Source organism: Humulus lupulus, chromosome 2 (assembly GCF_963169125.1).
Source record: "Humulus lupulus chromosome 2, drHumLupu1.1, whole genome shotgun sequence".
Lineage (NCBI taxonomy): Eukaryota > Viridiplantae > Streptophyta > Magnoliopsida > Rosales > Cannabaceae > Humulus > Humulus lupulus.
Window position 1 is genome coordinate 121,174,510 of NC_084794.1, and position 7,556 is coordinate 121,182,065.

General features: G+C 38.6%; 1 non-coding gene across 1 annotated transcript; it reads left to right on the forward strand.

The window, feature by feature from the left end:
• The first annotated feature begins 385 nt into the window (after positions 1 to 385).
• On the forward strand, positions 386 to 492 carry LOC133820692 (small nucleolar RNA R71). The gene has a single exon (XR_009887094.1). It is a non-coding gene; the product is annotated as a small nucleolar RNA R71 (small nucleolar RNA).
• The last annotated feature ends 7,064 nt before the right edge of the window (positions 493 to 7,556 follow it).

Consider the following 7,556-nt stretch of genomic DNA (forward strand, 5'->3'; position numbering starts at 1 on the left):
CTGAACTTGAGCATGATCCATGGGGGTGTTATTCATACAGATAGGGCACTGATCGACAGAATGAGCACCACCACACATTTCACATCTCACTGCCATCTGAACCGCATTAGCAGACACACTACTCTGTTGCAACTGCTTGGTCAAAGAGGCTACTTGCGCTGTTAAGGCAGTGATTGCATCTAGCTCATGCACCCCAGCTACCTTTCTGACTCCTGATGATCTTTCCTCAGACCACTGATGGTTGTTTGTAGCCATGTCCTCCAGCAGCTCATAAGCGCCAGTTGCGCTCTTGCTCATAAAAGTGCCACCCGCTGCAGCATCAATAATGGTTCTGGTTGTCGGACATAAACCATTGTAGAAATTCTGTACTAGCATCCACTGTTCTATGCCATGATGAGGACATCTTCTCAGGAGTTCCTTAAACCGTTCCCAAGCTTCATACAGTGACTCTCCGTCATTCTGGCAAAAGTTATTTATCTCTCCCCTCAATTTAGCAGCCTTTGACGGAGGGAAAAATTTGGATAAAAATTTCTGAGCCAGATCTTGCCAAGTGACAATGGAGTTTGGCTGCACAGAATTCAGCCAACTTTTAGCTCTGTCCCTTAGAGAAAATGGGAAGAGCCTAAGCTTGATTGCGTCATCACTCACCCCATTATATTTGAAGGTTCCACACAATTCTAGGAAGTTGGACAAATGGGTGTGAGGATCTTCAGAGGGCAACCCATTGAATTGCACAGAGGACTGCACCATTTGTAAAATAGCAGGCTTGATTTCGAAGTTGTTGGCCTCTACAGCTGGTGGGCGTATACTATTTTGTACTCCCGTCAGAGTGGGTAGCACATAATCTCTCAGACTCCTCTCAGCGTTGGTCTGAGCCTGAACCCCTTGGACAACTCCTGGATTTAAACCATTCCTGCCATCCCCATCATTCTGTGCCATCTTCACAGAATTCTGGGTCTCTCTCTTAGTCTTTCTGATTTGATTGCAAGACTTTTCGATCTCGGGATTCAGAGGAACAAGTGTGGCTTTTCCTTTTCTGCCACGCATATACCAAAATTCACCTGAGATAGACAAATTAAGCAACTAAACAGATTAGAAACGAGAGAAATTAAAATCAAATTAGAATAAAAATTAATTAGACTGATATTGATAATTTTCAGTCCCCGGCAACGGCGCCAAAAACTTGTTGCGATAATTTTTGCTATGCAAGTGCACACAGTCGCGAACTTGTAATAAAATGGTAAAACCAAGTATCGTCCTCAAGGACTGAATTATCAATTACCAGTCAATTAATCTCTTGTTCTATTTGATGAATTAAAACTTCTTGATTTTTGTAAAATACAGCAAAAGAACCGATAAAGTGCATAAATAATAATCGACAATTAAATAGCATAATAACTAATAGTAAAAACTCTTAATTCAATCACTGAGAAACAATTAGGATATTCAATCTCATCAACTATCCTTCCTATTATTCCCTAATGCAAAGTATGAATTCTTCTTATTTTTACCTAATTCAATTAACAAGTTGAGACAGCAGCCTATAATCATTCTATGAATTATAAACTCAACCTAGGTGACAATTTCCTACATTTCTATGGTAAATTGAACCACAAAGGTAGCATTAAATTCCACAACTTAATAACAGTTACACAATTAATTCAGATACTTTCGTTCTAAATTAGAATTATGTCCAATATAACCACAGCATAATTAAATCTCACTTCTCAGATTTTGACTTAAAAACATATATATATATATGACTAAAGATGGCCAATCAATAATCAATCTATAAGAACAGGTTATAAGGAATTGAAGAAGATTGAAGAAGAGGAAATTAAAATTGCATTAGGTCATAATAGAAATTCAAGTGATTCAATTGAACATCCTAAACAGAAAATTAGTTCATAGTCATAGTGCTAATCACAACAGAATTTAAAGATAACATCAAGAAGAAAAACATGTAAAAATACTCTAAGCTTGAGCCTTCAACACCAGAACTCCTCCCTTCGTCCGTACCCCCTTCTCTCTTCTTTTTCGTCCTTTAAAACCTAGGATTTTTTAGATTTTAGAGAGGCGGGCCGCGGCTCTACATACACTATGCCGCGGCCCGTGTAAAAATTTCTGGGCAGACTATCCTTTCAATGCCGCGGCTCTCTGAAACCATGCCGCGGCCCGCATCATTGTCTTCTGGGCAAAATGCCCATCCATGCCGCGGCTCTATCTAGCCATGCCGCGGCCCGAAGATGTCCTCAAAAACCATGCTTCTGTTTCTCCCCCTAGCCGCGGCCCTACTTTGATCAAGCCGTGGCTCTTAAGGAATTCTTCAATTCTTCAAGTTTTCATCCCAAAATTTCACCAACACTTCCAAATTGTGTTGAGAACCATTCTTGATCAAAATATGATGAAAAACTCGATTATTTATTCCCTTTCTTTGGCATTTCCTTCCACATGCTCAATTCTTCCTGATATTCACAAAAACAACCAAACAAAGCGTAAACCCGCGCTAAAACAAGGAAAAACAAAATAAAAGACTACTCAAAACATCACCAAAACATCATGAAAACTAGACTCATCAATTAACACTTGGGAAGTGAGAAATAGTGTGATTTTGGTATTGAGGTTTAGACCAAACCATAAGATCATTCAAGGTATTTTTATTCCTTAAGTCTAGTTCTTTATGATTCTTTAATTTTCTTTATTCGAATCCTAACTCTTGTTTATGATTCTTGATTAAGTATTTAAGTTCTTGAAACTTAAGGTCCTTCTTGGTAAGTTTCTTCTTGATGGTATAGTTCTCATATTCATCTTTATTCTTAGAGATTCTCACCTTTTTTACTATTGGTTTATAGGAGTGTTCTAATCCTGTTCTTGTTCCCAAATATCCCAACTTTTTGTAAGGAAAATATGATAGATTTTATGTGCTTATATGTTATGTTTATGTTATGATATGTATATGTATAGTATGTTTTATAGTCCTTGGGCATATGAATTGTTTAGCTAGCAAGCCCCAATAATTTATGGGCACACTTGTTTAGATAGCAAGCCCCACAAATTTATATGATATATGTTTTTGATAGCCATATGTTTTATAGTATATGTTATAGTCTTATTATGTATGTGTAAATAGATTTTCCTTGCTGGGCATTAGGCTCACTCCTTTATTTTTAGTGTGATGCAGGAAAATGATTATGGAGGCGGAAGGATTCTTGGTAGCTTGGATTGTGTAATGCCCCAAACTTCAGGGACCGTTACAGTGTGCCTTGTAACCAGTGCTAAACTAGCTAATCGAGTCATTTGGCCAAAATTGTGTAACTAAGTATGATTAGCGATTTAGGGATTAAAATTTTTGGTTAAGATGTAACGTTTCATTAGAACGTTTACTATATACATTGGGATCCCAAAAATATAGTTTCAGAGTCCACTACAAGAAAGTATTTACAACAGGTCAATCTAAGCGGCAAAACAGTGTTTAACCCTAGTTCCTCTTTCAACCCTCAGCCGTGGCGGTCCAGCAGCCGCATATGTACACATCGTCACCTAAGCTTTCCAGCTCAAGGATGGTCCAGCTTTCTTTTGCTTTTACCTGCACCACATAGAACCCGCGACCCGAAGCCCAGCAAGAAAACTTAATATGCTCATGAACAGTAATAACATGTCATCAGATCATAAGGCACATGCCTAGCAGATATAGCCCTATTCCAGCAGGCAAACAAATCCACGTAATGTTGAGTATAACACATCAGCCAATGATCATAATAATCATCCAGGACTTTCAGTCCAAACAAATAGGTGACAGTCGCAAAAGTCACTGAGTTGGGTCTAAGTAGCAAAAGTCACTGAGTTGGGTCTAGCTCCCTTTAGCCTTGTGACGATAGGGTCACCGGGGCTTAACAGACAAGTGAAATTTTATTAGTTCAAACATGATAGGTGCATGGTGACTAGTCACCAACATAACCTTCCTCATGACCATAGAGTCATAACCTTGGAACATCGTTCCCTAGCCATGTGACAAGCAGTCACCTTGGCCTTAGGCCCTGGCTCTGAGTAACTAGTCTTAGACTAGCCAAGCACTTATAAGATTCATCGACCTTAGGGTCGGTCCAGCGTTAATGCCTTATAGTCATTCAACATTGATATCGATTAGATCTAATCTTCATTCGGCCCTGCGTTCAGGACGCTTATGCCGTTTCTGACTCTTAGGTCAGTATCCCTGACTAGTTAGTGCCATAAACAAGTAAGCAATGCCACCAAACATATATCACATATCCAATATCCGAATACAGGGAATTCAACATGCTTACTTAGCAAATACTAGCACAATTAGGATCATGCATAAACACAGAGGCTCACGCTCTGAACAATATCATACTCAGTATACAAAGCATGTCCTAATCACATGTTTCTCGTGCATTACATTTAAACATCCAACATGCATCAAGAATAACCATGCATGTCACATATACACAGGGTGCAGTTTTCTTACCTCCGGTTCGAGCGAGAATTAGAACAAGAACGACCCTTGAGAACGATCGATCCTTAATCCTTTAGCGGTCACCTAGTCATAACCAAATACAATCTCTGATTAATGAAAATAATCAAAGATAGGGTCTTGACCTAAACCCCACTCTCGGGGCCTCGAAACATGCCCACACGGTGAGTAGATTCGATCCCGGGCCTTAAGGATTGAAACCCCGAGCCAAAAACCCTTAAAAACACCCAAAACAGGAATCTGAAGAAATAGGGTAGCGCTACAGCGCCACCCTCCTAGCACCCCAGCGCTATACTCAAAACCAAACCGCCCTAGCCTCCTCTGCAGGTAGCGATGTAGCGCCCTACACTGGGCGCTGTAGTGCTACCTTCAGCCCAGAAATCTCCTCCTTCGATTCTACCATTTCCAACCCAAATCAAAAGCTTCCAAACATCAAATTCAGTCCCAAATGAACCCAAATACCACCTCCACATGTCCTAGGCACCACAACCCCAAGAACCCTAGCCAAAACTCCAATCAACTCCCCACTTTCCAACCCAAAAACCAGCTGGAACTTAATTAAGAAAACAGAGCAAAACCAAAAGTTCTAATGGCTAAAAACTCACCTCAATCTCAGCAACACACCCTCTTCAATGGTGGAGCATAATCCTAGCTTATCCCAGCTTTGTTCCTTGGCTTGATTCCTCAAACAAAGCTTGAAAATCCAAAGAGAAAATGGAGGAAAAAGACCATCGGGAGAGAAGGAAAACAACACTCTGTTTTCCTCTTCTTTCTACAGCCTTAATGGCTTATATCAATCTCTAAGGGTGAAAAGACCTAAATGCCCTTAGGTCTAAAATAAAACCTTAACAACGACCAAGGGCAAAACCGTCCTTTCGCACCTATTTCATTAATCATAATTAACACTCTCCAATTCCCACTATTCTCAATAACCTCAAACACCAATAATCCATATCCCATTACCCTTTAATTCCCGGTAATGCTCTAATCATTAAAATCACCCTGAAACTCACCCCGAGCCTCAAACTTAAACCTGTTATGACTAGACTGAACACTTGCATTTCATGATCGTCTCATGCCGAAAAGCTCGAACAAATCCACATATAATGTGGTACCGATCATAACTCACCCACATGCACGAAAATACACAATTATGCCCTCAACAGGCCAAATTACCAAAATGCCCTTATAATTATAAATACACCCATATGCATGCATTTATCATCATATTATAATATAATTCACATAAACATGCATATGATCATTAAATAGCATCATAATTCAATTATGGCCCTCCCGGCCTCCTAATCAAGGTCCTAGCCCTTATTAGGAAATTCGGGGCATTACAACTTGTGTGTTGAGGATGAATGGAATGAATGGACTGCGTGTCGATCGAGGATGACGTTTATTTTAGTCTTTTGAATTATGTTTCTTTTGTAATTTCACATTTAGTTTTTAAACAATTGAATTAAAGTTTATGTTTTATATTTTTTTAAATAATGGGTACCCATACCATATTTTAACATTTTATTTTGTAATTTGCACAATATTTATTTTGGAGTTTTAATAAAGTTATGATTATTTCTTATGTATGTTTTCTCCAAAAGTAGTAGCTATGTCTTGTAGTTTTAATGGTCCAAGGTCTTAGAAATAGTTAGGTCATTACAGTTGGTATCAGAGAAACAATCCATATGCATGAAGTTCTCCTTGATACACATGCTCAAGCTCCGAATCTAACTGCCAAAGTAAGTGTTTATGTTATAGTCATTATGTTTGTATGTATAGCTAACGTTTTAGCCTTATGTTTTCAGTTAAGAATGGATGGAGCCTTAACCTATGAGGATATCCGAGCCATTAAGGCCTTGAAAAGAATTAGAGAGCCAAGGAATACAGTAGGAGTGCTAGAAAGAATCACTCAAAGATTACTCTTATTTCACAAGGAGATAGTTCACCTCCAAACAACTAAGCAAATCATGATGAGAGCAACGAAACAATATGTTTTAGTGATTAGACTTTTTAAAGATTATCCCACTGTAATTGCAGCTTTAGAAGAAATATGGGAGACTATAGATGATGAAGATGAATTACCGGTAGCTATGAGATATTATTTTCTCATACTTAGGTTTACCTCTAAGATGGAATTCCAATTCACAAATGAGCAAAAACATAGAATCTTTACAAATTTTCCAAGAGGAAATTTGGAGGCTCAAGATAATGATGATTATAAGGAGATAGATGATGATATGTTAGATGAAGGGTCAGATGTAGAAGATCCTGATTTTTAGATTAGTTTGTTTATTTATTTATTTTCGCAATTATGATTGTACATAGTGAAAACCTTTTTCCAAAGAAATATCATTGTTATTTTGTTGACATGGATGAGTTTGATTTTTTTTACAATCATAATAAATAATAAATTTAATAAATAATGACCAAGTTCGGTGAGGGTGGATACAAATCAATGGACTTGGTTCTATATTGAGAGTTAGGGGACCATAGTAGTGGGAACGATTTTACTGATCCCAGCCCTCCTTCAATATGGTTAACTTTTGAACAACGACGAGTTTCGAGCATGAGAATTAAGTCATATAGGATGAGTAGATACAGACTTAGAAAATAATAAAGATGCCTATTTTTCTAAGTATAGAAACACACCCCAACGATAAAGAAGGCTTATATATAATTTTTCATAAGAAGTCATAATTAATAGGCCCGAGTTATGTTTGCTTAGATTAAGTTTTTGCCTTAGAGCCTATAAGAGTAAGTTCTAACATGTTTTTCTCGACTGTTAGAACTCCACTAAAGATGTCCCTCAGAAGGTATGCCCGCACTAATGCCAATGCCTCCAGCATCGCTCCTGAGACTAATGAAGCCCCTCTAGTTCGTAGAAGGGGAGCGCATGCTGCCACTGCTGTTGCTAACCAAAATGCACCGCCGCCGCTAGTTGACAACACTACAGAAATTGTCAGACTTTGACAGCAAGTGGAGGAATTTCTGCAACAACAACGCAATAGGCACAGCCACAGACTCAGACTCAGCCTCAACCACAGCCTCAACAAATGGC